The sequence below is a fragment of the Equus asinus genome, chromosome 7 (genome assembly GCF_041296235.1).
Source record: "Equus asinus isolate D_3611 breed Donkey chromosome 7, EquAss-T2T_v2, whole genome shotgun sequence".
Classification (NCBI taxonomy): Eukaryota; Metazoa; Chordata; class Mammalia; order Perissodactyla; family Equidae; genus Equus; species Equus asinus.
Genome location: NC_091796.1, coordinates 72,895,802 through 72,915,690, shown reverse-complemented (window position 1 = coordinate 72,915,690; position 19,889 = coordinate 72,895,802). Strand labels below are relative to the sequence as shown.

General features: G+C 36.5%; 1 protein-coding gene across 1 annotated transcript in view; it reads left to right on the top strand.

Moving 5' to 3' along the window:
* Positions 1-19,889, top strand: part of KCNH5 (potassium voltage-gated channel subfamily H member 5) — a 315,710-nt gene that overhangs the window by 6,601 nt on the left and 289,220 nt on the right. The gene's annotated exons all lie outside the window — the stretch shown is intronic.

Sequence of the window (19,889 nt, the reverse complement as noted above, 5' to 3'; positions counted from 1 at the left end):
CTTAAACTCCCCTCAAAATATGATTGGAGATAATATTACTTCAAGAGGTTTTGTTTTCTGTCAATCAGCAGGCTTGAATCTTGGTTTTAGGGATTTTTTTTTTCTCTGTGGTCGAGTTAGAAAGCATATATTGGGAGATGCTTTGAAATGTTCCGAACAAAACTAGTTTTAATGGGAAAAAATAAAATATGCCATACAGCACTTTTATGAATAAAAGAGATATGTCATGAAATCAAACATGAATAACAAGTCAAAATCCAAAACCGGTGGCAATTATTGTTGTGGAAATTGAGGAGAAAGAAAATAGTCTTAATGTGTTCTAAGAAATGGACATTTATAAAACATTTTCTTTTACCAATAGCAGAGTAGAATTAAAAAAATCCTGTCTTATGTTCTTGTCATACACACACAAAAAAGAAAGAAAATGACAACTGTGAAGTGATGGATATGTTAATTAGCTTGATTGTGGTAAATCATTTCACAGTGTATTCCTACATCAAATCAAGTTGTATACCTTAAATATATACAGTTTTAGTCAGTTATACCTCAATAAAGCTAAAAATAAATCCTCAATATGTTCCACCAGATACTCTAGCTTAATAATGTGTGGCATGACTCCTTTTCTCATTGAGGAATGACTAAAAAGAATCATTTAAATATTCTCATGTTATATGATATAGAAGTTGATATTGGAAAGGCTTATTCTAGAAAAATATTTGATCAAATGAGGGCAGTGATAACATTGTCACATAAATCAGTGTATGTTTAGACATTGTTTTAGTATTTGGCTGTATGTGGATACTATTACTGATAAAGAGATTTATTTGTATACATTCTAGATAGTAGTTTCGTGATATATTGTTTTCACTTAGAAAAAGATAGAAAAATTAAACAAAGAGCAAAATAATTTAGACAGGAAAAGTGGTTGAAAAGCTATTTGAAATTTTATTGAAATGGATTTCTTTCTCTCTTGGGGTCTGGTCCCATCAGAGAAATATAGGTACTGAGTACGAAGTCCTATTGATTTTGAGAGATCTGGGATTTGAGGTCTGAGCTGAGGTGCACAATCACAGCAGTTTCTGGTGGTGATGACATATAACTGGGAAGTCATGAGAATGTTAGTGCATAGACTAAGTTCCTTAAGAATATGGGTCACACCTTAAACATACTTTTATATCCTCTACTGTGAACAGCACAAAGCACTAAGTACTAGTTGAAGAGATACTTTCTGATTTTGTCTTCTAAATTAAACAAGTCCATAAGTGATATTTTCCCCAAAACAATGTTGATTAAATCTGTTAAGTAAGCTTGTAAAAGTAATTGCATAGTTTAAAATATTTACTCAATGGGTATATCTGAAATTGGAAATTGCATTGTATAGGGCAAATCAGATGGGACTCATGAGAACATGAGAGGTGAGCATGGAAGTGATTGCGTACTCATCTCCTATTCCAACTTGACATACAGCTGAAATACTTTCTATCTCTTTCGTTCTAATCTCCAAAAGCTTAAAAGCTGCACTATTTTAAGATTTAATGTTTTTCTTTTTCTCCCCAAAGCCCCCCGGTACATAGTTGTATATTCTTAGTTGTGGGTCCTTCTAGTTGTGGCATGTGGGACACTGCCTCAGCGTGGTTTGATGAGCAGTGCCATGTCCGCGCCCAGGATTCGAAGTGAGGAAACATCGGGCCGCCTGCAGTGGAGCGCGCGAACTTAACTACTTGGCCACGGGGCCAGCCCCAAAGCTGGACTATATTATACAAGAGAGAACTATTCAAAAAATCTGTAGATGCTAATCAAATTTTTTAAAACCAATTTTGCAGTTAGAAGTTATTGATGGTAAGTTTTATGCTTGGGACTCGATCCTTACCAGTTCAAGGATCTTTGGAGCTAGTTTTGCCTTGAGGAGTAGGCTACAGTCCTGTGCAGTGTCCAGCCGAAGAGGGAAAATCAATTTTGGATTTTTAGAGATTGCAGATCACTGTTTAACTGAAAATCAAACAACTCGCTTGGATTGAGGGGAAAAGTTAGCCTTTATCCTGATCTTTTATGTAAGCCTTTTCTGTCTGCTGGCTTATTTTCATTTGGGGAAAATTAAAGCACAATGAGTTTATTTTCATGTATTTATAGCATTGAGAGAATAGAGGAATTCTTCAATGAGGGTAAAATAGTCCCAGAATAAGTCCCCTAGAAACAACTCTCATCCTTTTGCTTGACCCTCATGCTCTTTCTAGTTAATCATTCATGAATGCAACAAAAATGTATTGAGTGCCTACTGTATGCTATGGCAATGACCTAAGCACTGGGGATGCAGGATGAACACAATGATAAAAATAACGTTCCTCCTTTTTTTCTGCGAGGAACAGTGTGCACATTGGTTAGGAGCTGTAGGTTCTGGAGACTTGCATTAGAGTCCTGGCTTTGAAGCTTAGTAGCTCTGTGACTTACTCGACTTATCTGTACCTCATCTTCTTCTCTATAAAATACAAGTAATAATAGTACCTAGCTTGTGGTGTTGGGGTGAGGATTAAATGAGGTAATATGTGCAAAGTGATGAGAACAGTGTCTGGCCCCCACAGCAAGCACCATATCAGTATCAGTGCTGTTAGTTATTATTATCATTTAGATGTCTAAATCTTTTGAATGGACCGTTTGTAGTTGATGCCTTTAATTCTTGGTCACCATTTCCTCCTGCACTGCTTTTCAGCAGGTTTCTGTCTATACCCTAATGTTGAAACTTCCCAGAAGGGTTACAAGTGAGCATTCATCTTGTGAATCCAAAGGCCTTTTCTTTGTCCATATTTTTCTGGCTTTGCAGGATTTGAGACTATGCTCCCTGCCCTCTCCAGACACATGTTCATCTTTTGGCTTTCATGACTTTGCACTTTCTCCTGCCTTTTTTCCTGGATTCTCTTTCTAGTCCCTCGGTATTTCTTTTCTATTCTCTTTCTCCTCTCCTCGACTTCTTTCCTTTCCCTTCTCCTCCTCTCCCCCCTCCTGAAGAATGTTTATCATCCAGGTTCAGCCTTCAACTGTCTTTCTGACTTCTTCACCCTCCTTTTCAGAGCAAGCTTCCTCTGTCATAATTTAAACTTTGTCCTCTCTGCGTTCCAGTCCTCTGTTTACAGTGGCCTGTTGAACTTCTCTTCTTGTACTTCTCACAAGTCATCTAAAACTCACCCTGGCCAGGATTGAATTTATCGTTGGTTTTGGCTTCAAACAGGCTTAATTTCTTTGATATTTTCCCATTTCTTCAATGGTGTCTTTAATATTTTAGTCTTTTAGTCTAGAAATCTTAGAATCCTCTTTGGCTTCCCACTCAGTATAATATCAGTCTTACTTCCTAACCAGATTACGAATCTTTAGGAGTAAGAATTTCGCCATGTACTCCTTTTGTACTCTCTATAAGTGCTGTGTGTAGAGTATGTGAATTCATGCCTGTTTGCTATATTGACTCATCTCAGGGCATGAGACATGTCCATGACTGACATTAGATGCAGCCAGTGGATAGAAATATGATGGGCCAAAGAGAGAATTACAGGTCGAAAGAAAGCATGGCCTCGTTAACTGGGCTCAGAAACAAAATATCTCCCCTGAGCATGAGGCATGAAAGGTGTGATACATTCTCCTTACTCATTCCTAAAGCAGCCTCTCTCTCTACTAGAGCAATCATGGTCGAGGTAACTGGTGATCTTTCTGGGACTCTGGGGGGTATGTCCAAGGCTCAGAGAACACTCCTCTCAACAGAGCAAAGGCGTTTTCACCTTGATGACACAGATTCCGGTCCTGGCTCTAGCCCTTAGCCATGGCGACACACTGGGACTCCAGGATTATAATAACCACCTTGTAGGGCTGCTGGAAAGACTAAGCAAAGCCACAAATGTAGCAGTTCTTGCCCTGTGCCTCGTCATAGTACGGGCTTAATAAATATTCACCTTTTCCTATTTTCTCTAGAGAAGGTAAGGTAGGGGAGATTTTCTTTTTGTTAACCTAAAGAAAGCGAAGTATTAAATAGTGAGACTTTCCTAAGTCATAAACTAGGGGATCTGGGCTTAAAAGGATTTGGATTCACTTTACCAAGGACTGACTTATTTGGAGAAAAAACAAAACCAAAAACAAGCAAACAAAAACATCTCTCCTCCCTTCAACAAAAAAACTACTACTTAGAGCCAAAGAAAATCAGTTCTCTTTACCTGAGTAACTGGCAGTGCTTGGAGAAGCTGAAGAATAAGGCAGAAATGTCAGCCTCTTTTTATAACTGGCCAGTGAAATCTGGCCAAAGGAGACAAATAAATTGAATTTGGGATCCGTATCTTCTCCTTGAATGATTGGCTCTTATTGCATAGATGGTAGAAATAATAAAAAAAAAAGGACAAAGCTTTAGGAAATTAATTGGATTGTAAATACATTCAACAAGACCTCACTTCTGTTTTTCTACCAGGTGTATGGCTTAGACTAGTCTTTTAGTCGCAATTCTTCATTAGTTATCTTGCCGTTAGTGTTTCATTGCCTTGAAAGGTTAACTTCAAAGAAAATACATAATCCCTTCAGAACAGATGCATTTCATTTTCAAAAACAAGGTTTGCTTATTTGCTGGATTGAAAAATTATGCTTAAACATTAAATATGTAATTCTTTCCCCCCCTGATAAACCCATCTTGACTGATTTAGCTTTTATCCAAGATTATATAACTAGCGAATGTCTTATGGCTTTAGGTATTTTAAGAAATTTCATTGTAATAAAATCCAGTAAAAATTTGTCATTCTGTATATCGGAGTGAAGGTTTTCTGTTGTATTATGAGATTGTGAGTGATATGGGCCATTATTGCAATTACATTTTGCTTCTAATGATTCTGACCAGTATACTTTTTAGAAATCCATCTTCTAGTGAACAGAACTCCAACCATTGAAAGTAGAAACTTTGACTTATTGAACATTCTTTTTTGTGTGTGTGGAGAAACTCTTTCTAACAAAATTGCTGTTATTCTCACCATTAGAATTTCAGAAATATATGTTAAAGTATCCCATGCATTCTGAACCACTTTGGCTAGATGGAAAAATGATGAAGTTAATGCCATCAAAGAAACACGGAAACTTAAAAATGTACCTTTGATCTTGAAGGAGATGAAAAGTGGAGGCATATTTTTTTCTTTGATGACAGCTGAACAAGTTTGAATAAATTAACAGATATTTTTTGCATATTTCAAACTCCCACAGTGATGGTCTGCTTAATGTTGCCAATAATACTATGTAATAATTAGTCTCATTGTGGAAGGTACAAAGTGTATGTATCTACAGACACATACACAGACATACACACAGAGACACATATAAATCATTGCTACAGAGCTATATGATAAAGGTGTGTTTGCAAGGACACGAAAGATACCACCTTATATTCTGTTATTGATATAGTAGAAGTGGGCAAAGCACCTTCCAGAAATCAGCCTTGTGGATGTGGGCATGACATATAAATTATGTATGCTTCTGTTTAGCCATCTGTTCCAAAATTTTGTTTAACCCAAATAAAATGTGCTGTATGTGCTTCAGGGATTGTTCTGCTGTTTCTGTTGTACAAAACTTAAATAGATCTATAGATATCACTCACCCAGAAGACAAGTTGAAAAAATAATATATGCTCCATTATTTAAATTTACAAGTTTCTGGAGTGTGGGGAAATCTGCTTGGGAACATCTAATTTTTTTAAACAGAATTGTCAGTTTTTTTGAAGAAAAATACCTAGCATGATCCTTATCTACATCCTTGACAATATCTAGCATTGCTCTAATAATTATTTATTGACTGTATGACTTTAAATGGGAATCAGAATTTTTATATTTGGTTTGATCATTCAGCAAACTTTTGTGGGAGTAGAGTGATGAACAAACAGACATGCTCCCTGACCTCATGGAACTTGGAATCTGGTAGGGGAGACAGGCATTCAACAAACCCGCATCAAATATATAATTACAAATTGTGGTAAGCATTTTGAAGGAAAAGGGGAGGGCGCTGTGATCAAGTGTAACAGGGACCATTTTCGATTGGGAGATGCTGTCAGGGAAGGCCTTTGTAAGGAAGTAGTGTTAAATTGAGACATAAAGTAAGAGGTAAATGATAAGTGGACAGAAGAATATTTCAGGCAAAAAGAAAACATACTAAGGAGAGAAAGAGAAAATGAGTGGCTAAGTTAAGCTTAAAGGCCAGTGTGGTTGGATTGCAGTGGGCAAAAAAAGAGCAAGAGGAGAAACAGGGTGGAGAGACAGTTAGGGACCGGCTCTGCAGGGTAAGGCTTTTCCATTACATTCCAAGCGCAGTGGACAAATCTCCTGGCCGCAAGGGTTGCTTGTTGTGTAACAAGCTGGGTTGGAGGGAGGAGGAGTGATAGTGGGAGACCAGGTGGGAGGCTGTTGCAATAGTCAAGGCAAGAGATGACGGTGGCTTGCCCTGGGGTGGTAGCAGTAGAGATGGGGAGACATGGATGCATCTGACATGTTTTCTTGGTAGAATTATTAGGTTTCGGTGATGAATTGGATGGCGTGAATGGAGAATTGTGAAGGATGACTTTCAGAGTTTTGGCTCAAGCATCTGGGTGTGGACAGAGGTAGGGGAGATTTCACTGAGATGGAGAAAACTGGAAGAGAGCCAGGTTTGGAGTGAAGCTCTAGAGATCACCTCACTGTCACTTTGTCGTTGAGCTCCCTTTTCATTTTAAGAAGAATGCAGCCAAAGGGAGCTTCACTCAGTGTGACTGTGTACAGAGGTGACTTCTTGTGGATTAGAAACATCTAGCTTCAGATTTTAATAAGAGGCTGATTCAGATGAGAAACAAAGGAAATTTCCAAATCAAACCAAAACCTAACTTTGTAATGAATATTTGACAATCAGCATTTTCTCTTTTAGAAAACATTAATGATTGTGACATGGATTTTATTGTGTTACTTTGAAGCTTCAAATTTCCCTTCTTGGTCACTGGTTTTTGGAATGTGTGTTCCTCAGCTCTTTGAATTAGAAGATTGTGGAGGGTCGGGTAATACGTGGAGCTGTGAGCACGGGCAGTCAAGTTCCTCCTCATGGCAACCCCGGAGAGCAAATTGAAATACCCCTTGGCAGGTTTCTGGGTTTCCGCCTGCCCTTCACCTCTGCTGGAGAAGCTCTGTGCCAGCATTTTAGGGCTTTCAGAATAAGAGTGATGATTTGTGGGAGGTGCACTTCTCCAAAGTTAGGACTAAACGAATACAATCAGAGCAAAAATCTGGTTTGACTTTCCTCAGAAGCAACCCTAGACCTTGGATAAACTATAAATTAGTGAAAGTGTTTTATATTCAGTGTTTCTGGCTTCTTTTTGTGAAGCTCTTTCCCTTCTCGCCTCCACTCCATCTTTTCTCTTCCTCAGTGTTCTAGAATTCTTTTGTGTGTCTTAGCACTTCTTAAAATATCTGAAAACTTCTCTGTGCTAGTGCTCTTAAATATGTCTTTCCAGGATAATCTGCATTAAAAGAGTTGATAAGGAGAGGGAGGGGGAGAGAGAGAAAGGTTTAACTCCAAAAGAAGGTGTTCCACCGTTGTTAATGTCCATGCAATTTCTGGATCAGAGAACGGTATAGTTTTCATAAAAACGAAACAAAACAAGAAAACCGAAAAACTATCTAATCATGCTAGATACAGGTAATGTTGGAGCAGCTCAGAGGAAAACATTCTTTCCTGGAATTGCTGTAGAAAGGGAAGGAACATCTCACATGCTTTTATATTGTTTTCATTGACTGAATATAACCTTTCTTCTTCCAGAAATTTCTCTCAACCAGGATTATTGACCTCATGGTTTGTATCTGGTCTCCTTTAGGAATGAGATTAATATGTAGTGGTATTAAATTGACAAATTTCCTATTGTCTGAAGAAATAGCACTATAAAGAGGAAGTGCATCCTTTACATGAAAACAAAGCTAAAGCTTAGACAGCAGTTCAGAAATATAGTGTTATAGAATAGAAAGTCTTGGACGGTGAGGCCTGGTTCTGTCTTTTTCCCTGACCAGACGCTCTTTTCTTCTATTAGCTGAGTCTAACTTTCCTGGCCTGCTTTCCCATCCATAAAAGGAAGGAAAGGATGCACAAGATCAGTGCCTTCATGAGTTTGGGGAAGCACCAAATAATCTTGTTAAAATGCAGGTTCTGATTCATCAGGTCTGGGTGGGTCCCAGATTCTGCATTGCTAATAAACTCCCAGGTGATACTGGTCTACACTTTGAGTAGCAAGATCAAAGTTTCCCAAATCTGGCTGAGCATGACTTACCTCTGTGGCCGAATTTGTGTTCCATACTGAGGGTGTCAATTCAGTCTGTCTGCATTAGAATTTAGCAATCTGTATTTTTGACACTTATGACAAGATTCTATTGCAGCTCCAGTCTTTAGGAATTACTGCAGTAGATTTGTACTTCTCCACCCTGGAGGTACTTTAGAACCACCTGAGATGTCAAAACAAATACTAATGCCTGGAACTCCCTCCAGACCCGTTAAAACAGACTCATTGAGAGGTGGGGCCTGGAGTGAGTAACTCCTGTGGCCCCCTCCAGTGCTCCTCAACTCCATCCCAATCGAATGTGCAGTCAAAATCAGAAACACTCATAATGATCCTAGTTGGGCCATTTTGAACTAAGGGCCTACGATTTAGTTTTTGACCTTTTAACCCTTGAGGAAAAAGTGTTTGTTGTATTTCACATCCATCTCTGAAAGGATCCTGGGTGGTCTTGAAAGAACATAATGAGATGTTTTCAAGCTTGGTCTCTTGCAGAGATCATTCAGGAATCTGCTCATATCTGGAATTATAGCTTCTGAAATGTTGTCCTGGACTACTATCACCTGGTAGGGATAAGGACCCAATTCTTAGGCCCCGCATGCAGGAACATGTTGTATATTTGACCCATTTGGACACGAAATGTTTGTAAACATCTTCAAGGACTGAGACAGTCCAGATCCCCAGGAAGTTTCCATTTTCTAGAATTCATGGCTCTCAGGGTGCTGAGAGCTATGAAGACAAATCAGAACTGGTTTCCCTAAGATTGGTTGATGAATGTCTTAGTGTATTTGGGCTGCTATAACAAAATATCACAAATTAGGCAGCTTATTTATTTAATAAACAGAAATTTATTTCTCACAGTCTTGCTGGCTAGAAGTCTGAGATCAGGGTGCCAGCACGTCAGGTTCTGGTGAGAACCTTCTTCCTGGTTGCAGAGTACTCGTTCTCATTGTATCCTCACATGACAGAGAGCAGGGCAGAGGAAGCAAGCTCTCTCGTGATTCCTGTAAGGGCGCTAATTCTATTCCTGAGGGCCTCCACCCTCAAGACCTCATCAAATTCTAACCCACATCCCAAAGGTCCTACCTCCTAATACTGTCACATGAGGGGTAGGGTTTCAACATAAGAATTTTGGGAGGACACAAGCATTCAGTCCATGACAATGAGGACAGTGACGGTCACTCAGAATTCTGGGCAATTTCTTTAAAGGCTTTGTGTTTCCAACTCTTCTGAACTGGTCTCATTTTCTACATTAGCAACTTATCTCCTTTGCAGAGAAGTTACCCCTCGGTAGCCAGATTGCTTTTCTTCACCGTGTTTTAAAGCCAAAGAAAATTAAAATTTTCTGGGAGGCGATTTTAATTAATTTGCTGTCCTATTCTTAATATTTGTTAATAATACCAGATTTCACATTCACTGAAACAATAATTTTCCCGACTACAGGGAAATGGAACTGCCGTATGAATATTTCATATACACATATTGTGTTTCAACTAACAAGTGGACAAATTTCCAAAAGAAGCTCTTGGGCAGTCTATTTAATATTTAGCAATTTCCATCTAATTTAGCCTTTAACATTAAAAAAAAATTTGTCTCCCCTTCTGCTTTCTTCCATCCTTCCTCCTAATATTTTATTTTCTAGTTTAGCTTTCAGTATAATTTTGTAGATTTTAGTTTGCGGGGTCAATGTTTAAAAAGTTATTTTTTCTAAGTTCTTAGCTCATACACACACACAGAACTCACACATAGAAAGCTATCTCTGCATATATGATACAGGTGTAAAAGAATCTTGTACATAGTAAACAATAACAGTAATAGTTTATAAAGCCTTTTTGCTCCAATAGTTAGTTTATAAAGATTTTGCTCACATTACTCTATTTAATCTGCGCAAACTGCCCAGAGTGGTAGGGTATCGCTGTCTCCAGTTTGTGTTTGAGGAAACCAATAACCTAGTCAAAGCTCCCCACGTTTTCCACAGTAGCTTCTTTGGTAGTGTTGAGACGAGATCCAAGTTCTGGCAGATTTGGGGACAGGGCTCTTTGTGGTAATTTGATTGTTATGAATATTTACCAGTTGATGACTTGTTTTATGAAGGACCTAGCACTTATGCGGCTGTGGCTAATTTTCTCGACTATGGTTTTATAAAACATTCAGAAATGAGAGAAGCAGTTCTTACGTCTGTCCTCCTAAACCTAGAGAACATATTGTTAATGTGCAATCATTAAGAGCTCGAGGTGGGGACTGGTGAGCACATCAGTCCTGTTACTTCACTCTCTGATGGCCTAAATTAATGGACGCAAACTTGAAGCCTAAAGGTGAATGGAGAGTATATTTCCTAGACTATTTTTTTAAACTCTAAGTTGGTTTTCAAAAACTTTCTAAATTGCTAGGTCTGATTGAATACACAGGCAAATACTCTAGTATGTACCTGGCAAATATCTGAATTGTCCATATTCTATGTTATTGGTTAAGATCAAGTATATGTTTTGAAAAATGGGATTAAGGAAAGGCAACATCTCAACAGCTCACTTTTGATTCCAACTTCGGTGTTCTTTTCCTTAAACAGCTCTGCCTCCAGCCAATATGAGAATTAGTCCTCCCTGCAGTGAGTTGCTTTAGTACTCACCTTCATTCCTAGTCTTCCTACTTTTTCATCTAAAGCAAAAAAAGAGACACAATTCCCCCTAGAAAAAGTTTGAATTTGCAAGTGTCTCAGTCAAGAATTAGAATTCAGGGAACCTGTGTTTGGAGTGCTGCTTCAGACCTCTTGGGGGTTCGGGCCTCGGTGAGTCTCTGAGTCATTGAGGAACAGAGTCCCTTTCCACATGAGAGATAACATGTGTGACATCTGGTCCAATGCCCAGCACCGAGTAGGGGCTCTGCTAATGGTTGCTTCTGTTGTTAATTTTGTTATTACATAGAATTACTAGGGTATGAATGAAATACTATGTCAACAGCAAATGAATAGTGATAACTGGACTCCGCTGAGCTGGAATCTTAATTTTTCCACTGTAGAGCTATTGAAAATGCTATGACGGGGGCAGGCTAATATTTTTAATAGCAGAGTTAACTAGGAACAGTTAGAGCTCTTCATCCAAATTCTAATAAATGTCTTGAAAACAAGTCTGTTTATGAGAGAAGGAGGTCTGCAAGGCCTTTGAGGATAGTTTAAAGCGTGTTTTTAAAATCATAAGATATAACCCTTTATTAGAGTGTAAATCAATTTAATGGATATTGACCAGCATACTAAAAATTGGAACAGAATAGAAATAGAGAACGTCTCATGTAGAAAATGTTGTCTGAGAAATTTTTTCAGTTGTGTGTATACGTGTGTGCTTGTGTGTAAGCATACATTGAATCACTAAGCTTCAACTAGAAAAAGTTTGAAAAACACAAGTTTGGACAGTTTCTGAGGAAAGAAGGTCTCCCTCAGCAGGCCCTTTAATATTTATAGTCCTTCTTTTTTAGGACTGTGGGATTCTCTTTCCTGGAATACTGGCAATTCCTTCAATCAAAAAGTAATTACTATATTACAATTCTTATATGCACAGTAGGCATAAAATTTATAATCCTGAGGACTATATAATCCATTTGAGAAGATAAAAATAGCATATATGAAGTATTTAGAGAGGTATTACATACTAAATTTTGTGATACATTGGTATACATTGGATACATTGGTATAAAGAGTATTGGTATAAAGAGAGATCTCTGAAAGAATATATTAATTCATTTATTTATTGATATAGTCAACCAATATGCAAGCCTATACCATGTGCCAGGCACTGTGTTAGGTAATGGTGGATCAAATGTGAGCAAAACAGACACAGGCTCTGTCCTTAGAGAGCTTATAGCCCAACAGGCAGATATGCATTAATCATATCATGACACAAATAGGTATAAAATTGCAACTGTGATAAGGGCTGTGAGGAAGAGGTACATTATGTCTAAAATTATTAGGGATGACCTGGCCAGAAGGTCAGGGAAAGAAAGCTGCTGAGATTATGACAATTGAGTTAAGATCTAGATAAATGTAGGTGTCAACTAGATGAGAAGGGTAAGGAATGGTGTTTAGGCAGAGGGAATGACAAGTTAAAAGGTTCTACAGTGGGAGAGAACTTGAAGCTTACAAGGATATAAGAAAAAGCAGTGTGGCTATGGTACTCAGAGCAAGGGGAAGAATGGTGAGAGACAAGGTTTGACAGACTTTGAAGTCATTATAGGCCATGGAAAGAATTTGGGCATTCTGAAAGTCATGATAACATATTGACGAGTGTTAAAGCAGGGAGGGCACATGATTCAATCTGAATTTTGAAAACACCTGTCTGGCTTCAATGTGGACAGTCCATTGAAGGAATCCCATGAAAGGTGGGAGTAAACAATTAGATAGCTCTTGGAATACTCTAAGGGAGAGACAATGGAAGCTTGGAGTTGGGAGATTATGGTGAGGATCCAGAGAAATGGAGAGATTTGAAAGACTGTTAGGAGACAAAAATCAATAATATTTGGTAATGGATTAGATATAAGGGTTATGAGAAGGATGTTGAAAGTTTGTTCACCAATTTCTGGCTTACATAGCTACGTGGATGGTGATCTCATTCTTTAAGATAAGAAACCCTGGAAAAGCACATGATTTAGGGGAATGAAAGGTCATAGACATGTTCTACTGAGGTATATTTAAGGTATCTAAGAAGAGAGATCAACTTAGATATCAAGATCTAGAGTTTGTAGAAGAGGTCTGGTTTGGAGATACAAAATTATGAGTTCCTGAATTTATGGAGATAGGTGAAAGTAGAAGAGGAACTGACATGGAGGAACTCTAATACAGACTCACTGGATAAAGAATGTTGAGCCTGCAAAGGAAATGGAGGAGTGTCCAGAGAAATGGGAATGTTGTTCTATGAAAGATAAGAATTGAAAAATTATTAAGGAGGGAATGGTTACCAATGCTTCTGAATTGTCAAGTGAATAGTAAAAAGCGTCCTTTGGGTTTGGTGACGTGGAGATGTTATTGGTGATCTTGGCTGTCTTAGAGTGGTAAGGAGAGAAGCCAGACAGGAGTGAGTTGAGTAAATAGTTGCTAAGAAGATGGAGCCAACAAGAATAGAGAACTTAATGGAAAGTTTGTCCTGTGAAGGGTTGGAGACAGGTATGGTGGTAACCAGAAGGGGATGTGAGCTGAGTGGTACTCAGTGAACGTATTGTAGAGAAGGTGGTTTTGGGCTGGTTCTTAAAAGTTTTAAAAGGCAAAGGATGGAGGAAAAGTGTTTCAAGTGGATAGTGGGCATCATGAGTGAATATATTTTGGGGACATAATGGGGAAACTGACCTAACTGCAATGGTATGGACTTTAGGAGTAATGAGAAATCTGTTTGTATAGGTAGGGAGGGGGAGGCTGGATTTCAGAGGGGTTTGCAAGTTAGGAGAGGATTTGATGGTGTAAGCAGTTTGGAGTTTTGATCTCGGTGAAGAGTGATAGGATGAGGGCAGGGTTTCAGGGGGACCAGTGAACGTTAGTCTGACAATCAGGATGCGTGGAGGCAGGGAGACTGTGTAGCTAACTGAATGGACTGTCGCATTTACCTACTAGGTAGTCATGAAGCAGGGGGTACATGGATTAGAGAAGGTCAACTGACTAGGACCTGGCCGGGGCTGGGGGGGGGGGGGGGAAGAAGTTAATTTTTGAGGATCATATTACACATATTTATAGTTGAAAATATCATATATTTATAGAAGAACTTATACTTTATGACGCTTTTTTTCAGGACTAAGCTCATTTTAATTTCTACTCTAACCACCCTAGGTACCAAGGAAAAGTAGTATCACCATTCTTATAGCTGAGGTTCAGCTCAGATGCCACTGCCTTCCTAAAACTTCTGATTCTCCTTGTCCTGTATCCTTCTTTTGTTTTCTTTTAAATTTGAAGTTATAGATCATATAGATTATATGAGGTAAAATACACCGATCTTACGTGTACAGCTCAGTTACTTTTGACAAATGTGTAACCTGTATCTCTGTAAAGACAGAGAACAATGCCCTTCCCCACAAAGCTCTCTCTCCTCTCTCCTGTCAGTCCCCCTACCTTTCCCTTCAGAAATCATTGTTCGGATCTCTATCACCATAGATTAGCTTTGCCTGTAGTTAAACTTCATATGAATGAAATCATAGTTTCTGGCTTCTTTCAATCATCATAATGTTTTTCATATTCATCCATGTTGTTGCGTGAATCAGTAGTTTGTTCCATCTTAGAGCTGAGTAGTATTTCTTATATGAATGTGCTGTAATATTTATCCATTTTCTTCCTGATTGACATTTACATTGTTTTCAGCTTTGTCTACTATGAATAAATCTGATGTGAACTTTTTTACACAAGTCTTTTTGTTAACCTATGTTTTCATTTCACTTGAGTGAATGCCCAAGAGTGAAATTTCTGAGTCATAGTTGAATATTTAACTTTATAAGAAACTGTTTTTCAAAGTGACCATACCATTTTGTATTTGCACTAGAAAGTTATAAAGAGTTTCAGTTGTTCCATATTCTCGTCAACATTTTGTTCTGTTGGTCTTTATAACCACTCTAGTGGTTGAGCAGAGATACGTCATTGTGCTTTTAGTTTGCATTTCCCTGATGCTGGATGATGATGAGCATCTTATTCTTGTGCTTAGTGGCCATGCATATCTTCTTTTGTGAAATGTCTGTTCAAGTCCTTCGCTGATTTTGTTAATTGGGTTATTTGTCCTTTTGTAGGATTTTTTTTTTGTATATTCTGGATAGTTCTTTCTCAGATATCTGTATTGTGAATATTTTCTCTCAGGCTGTGGATTTTCTTTTCATTTTCTTGTCAGTGTCCTTGAATGAACAGTTGATTTTAATTTTGATGATGTCTAACATTTATCACTGCTTGCTTTTATGGTGATTGCTATATGAATCTTATCTAAGAAATTTTTGTCTTCCTCAAAGTTGCAAAGATTTCCTCCTATGTTTTCTTCTTAGTTTTCACTTTTGCATTTAGGTCTGTGACTCATTTAAAATTATTTTTGTGTGTGTGGTGTGAGGTGGGGGTCATCATTCTATTTTTGCTCATATGGATATCCGGTTGTTTTAGCACAGTTCACTGAAAAGACTTTTCTTTACCCATTAAACTGCCTTGGCATCTTTGCAAAAAATCAGTTCACCATTTATGTGAGGTTCTGTATCTGAACTCTTTAATCTGTTTCATTGATCTATTTGTCCTCCAATTGCAAACTATTTTAATTGCTATAGTGGTGTATTTCTCCAAATTGGTTCTTTTTTTCAAGTTTATTTTGCGTTATTTTAGGTAATTTGCATTTTTGCAAACAACATTATTTTGTCAATTCAAAAACTCCTATTGATATTTTCATTGGGATTATATTGAATCTATAGATCAATTTGTGGAGAATTGACATCTTAAAAATTCCCAGTCTTTCATTTCATGTACATGGAATAGCTATCCATTTGTTTAGGTGTTCTTTAATTTAACTATGTAGTGTTTTTTAGTTTTCACTCTACAGGTCTTGCATATCTTTTGTTAAATTTATTTCTAAGTATTTTATATTTTTTGATATTATTCTAAGTGAAACTGTTTTTCATTTTCCGAGAATTTAATGCTGATATATAGAAATAAAATTGTCTTTTATGTTGACTTTATATCCTGCTACCTTGCTAAATTCAACTATTAATTTTAGATGAATATTTCTTAGGATTTTCTATGTAAACAGTCATGCTATCTGCAAACAGAAAAAAATTACATCTTGCTTTCCAATATTTATATATTTTGTGTTTCTTTTTCTTTTTTGCCTTATTTCACTAGCTGGACCTCCAATAAAATGTTGAGTATAAGGACTAAGAGCATACATTCTTGACTTTTTTCTGATCTTAAGGGGAAAGCATTCAATGTTCTACTTTTAAGAATGACATTAGCTTTGAGTTTTTTAGTAGGTAACTTCTATCAGTTTGAGGAAGTTTCCTTCTATTCCTAGTTTGCTCAGAGATTTTAATCATGAATGAGAGTGAATTTTGTAAAATGCTTTTTTCTGCATCTATTGAGATATAATAATATGGATTTTTTTCCTTTTATTGTGTTGATGTGGTGGATTGCATTGATTGATTTCATAATGATAAATCAACCTTACATTTATGAGACAAATCCTACTTGGTCATGATCTATTTTCTTTTTTATGTATTGCTGGATTCAATTTGCCAATATTTTCTTCTGAATTTTTGCAACTACATTCATAAGATCGATTGGTCATTAATTCTTTTTTAACAGTCCTTGTCAGATTTTGGTATTCTCATAATGCTGATCTCATAAAACAAGTAAGAAATGTTTTCTCATCCACTTTCTGGGAGAGCTTGTGTAATATTTGTATTATGTCTTATTTAAATATTTGAAAGAATTTGCTGAACCTGGAGCCTTCTGGGCCTTTAGTTTTCATTAATAAATATTAAACTATTCAGATTGTCCATTTCTTTTTGTGCTGATTTTTGTAACTTGTTCTTATTTTTTTTTCAGACATGCTGTTCATTTCATCAAAGTTTTAAAATTCATTGGGCAAAATTGTTTACACTATATCTTTATTATCATTTGCTGTCTGTAATATATCCAGTGATGTCTTCTCTTGATGTTGGTAACTTAAGTTTTCACTCTTTCTGTTTTTCATTATCAGTCTTATTAAGGCTTTATCATTTTTATTAATCTTCTCCAAAAACCAACTTTTGACTTTCTTGAGGTTCACTCTGTTTTGAATGTTTTCTCTTTCATTGATCTACATTCCGATCTTTATTTTTCTCTTCCTAGTTAATTTGGATTTGATAGCTATTATTTTTCTAGTTTCTTCATATAAAAGCTTAGATCATTGATTTTAAACTTTTTATTTTTTAAAATATAACATTTAAAATGGTAACTTTCTTCCTAAGCACTGCTTTAACTGTATCCTACAAATTTCAATATGTTGTTACTTCGTTATCATCCAGTTAAAGCTATCTTCTAAATTTCTTTTGATTTCTTCTTTGACCCATTGGTTTAGAAATGAATTGAGTAATATCGAAAAATTCTAGATTTTTCTAAATAATTAAAAAAATCGGTTCCTAATTTAATTACTTTGAAGTCAGAGAATATACTATATGTGATTTCAATATTTTGGAATTTATTGAAATTTTTGTGGCTCAGATTCTGTTCTGTCTTGATAAAATTCCATGTGCACTGGGACAGAGTGTGTATCCTGTAGCACAGTGTGGGGTGTTCTATAAACATGAGGTAGCTCCAGTTAGTTGATAGTGTTGGTGCTGTTCAAATACTCTGTATCTGCAGTCATTTTTTCATCTGGTTGTTCTGCCAGTCAAGGTGGGAGGGTTAAAACCTTCCACTGTTATTGTGAAATTGTCTAATTCTCCTTTTTCTTATGTCGTTTTTCTTTTTTTACTTCATGTATTTTGAAGCTGTTTCGTTACTTTCATATGCATTTGGGAGCTTTATGTCTTCTTGATGAATTGACTCTTTCATTATAAGTAAATGCCCCTCTTTATCTCTATTACCTCTTGTCTTCAAGACTACTTTATTTTATACTAATGTGGTCACATTTACTTTCTTATGCTTAGTGTTTGGGTAGTGTATTTTCCCCACCCTTTCACTTTCAACTTACCTATCTCTTTATACTTTAAATGGCTCTCTTAAAACAGTAAACCATCAATTTCTTTTCATTTTTTTAAAAAAAAAATCCAGTCTGAAAATTTGTCTTAATTAGTGTGTTTATCCCATTTACGTTTAATGTAATGCTTGATATGGTTGGATATAGGGCTACTGTCCTTTGGTTTATTTTCTATTTGTCCCATCTGTTGTTTGTCTTTCCCTTCTTGACTTTTTTGGTGGGGGTCATTATTATTATTATTATTTAATGTTTCTCTTTTACTTTCAGCTAAAATACCTAGTGCCTTTGTTTTAGAGTGATTCTGTTGGCAATGAATTCTCCCAGCTTTTGTTTCTAAATATGTCTTTATTTTGCCTTTATTTTTGAAGAGTATCTTTGCTCTATATAAAAATCTACGTTGATGAATATTTTTCTTTGACTATCTTAAAGATGCCATTCCATTGTTTTCTGGCCTCCTTTGTTTTTCATGATTAGTATGCTGTACTTATTATCTCCCTCCCTCACCCCTTCAACACACATTAAAAATATGTCTTTTTTCTTTGGATGTTTTTGAGATTTTTCTCTCTTGTTTTTCATTTTCAGCAGTTTTACTGTCATCTTCCTATTGTGGCTTTGTTTGTATTTATCTTGCTTGAGGTTTACTGAGTTAAGATCTGTAGGTTGTTATTTTTCATGCTATTTGGAAAAAATTTAGTCTTCATTTATCCAAATAACATTTATACCCTATTCTGTCTTGTTTTTTTTCAGACTCAGCTACATATATTTTAGATTGCTGGGTATTGTCCTATGGGACATCTTTTCAATCTTTTCCTCTTTTTTGCTTCAGTTTGCAATAAAAGTGCATTGCAAATGCAAATAATTTGCTCTGATATGTTTTTAAATTGTCTTTTCTTTTTTATTGTCCAATGTGCTATTAAACATATCCAAGTAATTTTTTATTTCAGAGATTTTATTGTTTATTTGTTTGTTCCCATATCAACCTATCTTTCTGTTGCTTATTTTTCCCCTTGATTATTGTCACAGTTTTCTGTTTCTTTGCGTGCTTAATAATTTTTAATTGTATACTAGACATTATGTTGATGCATTGTAGAGATTTTGGATTTCATTATATTCCTCTGAAGAGGGCTGTATTTTATTTTAGCAGGTAAATTTCTGGTAGGTCATCTTGATTATGATTTTAGCTTTTTTTTTAGTGTGAGTCTTTCTACATTTTATGTCTTAGCCCCAGGTCACAGACCTTTATCTTGAGACTTGTTTCTTACTCCTAAAGCATGGCCTTCTGTGGCTTAAATGGAAAGCTGGAGGTATTTGCCAAGCTTCTCTAACTTGATAGGACTTGAACTCTAAAATTTGTCTTCTGGCTTTGAGGAACTGGTGAAATTTCTGCCTACCTCTTTAGTCTTCCAGTCATTGCTGGCCTAGAGGGGTTCTTTGTAGTCTCATCCTGTGCATGCACAGTTTAGGTCACAGAGAAGGTTTTGAGGAGGATTTATATACAGGTTTATGGCTCCATATGTTAGATGATCTCCCCCTTCAAGCTGCTTTGGTAGTCCCAAATCATGACCTTTGACTCTTTAGCCCTGTACAAATTTTCTGCTTGAGCACTATCACTGTATAAACTGGAAGTGCTCTCAGGGGAATGGGCAGATAATGAATATCTCACCTAATGTATCTCCCTTTTTTACAGTTTCTGTCTATTTTTGGTTGTTTTTTAAGTGCTTTGAAAGAGACTTTTTTCCTGTATTTTGTCCTATGCTTCTTGATTTAGCATCTATTCTGCTAAATTGTAATTGATTGTTATGTATTTGTTTTTCTTAGTAAGTGAGTTTTTTGAGAGTAAAAGGTCTTTGTTCTATCTCATTGTCTGACTCAGAGTAGTGCTTTTTAGTTAGCAGCTCCTTAGTAAATGTTGAATTGCCTTGTTATTTTTA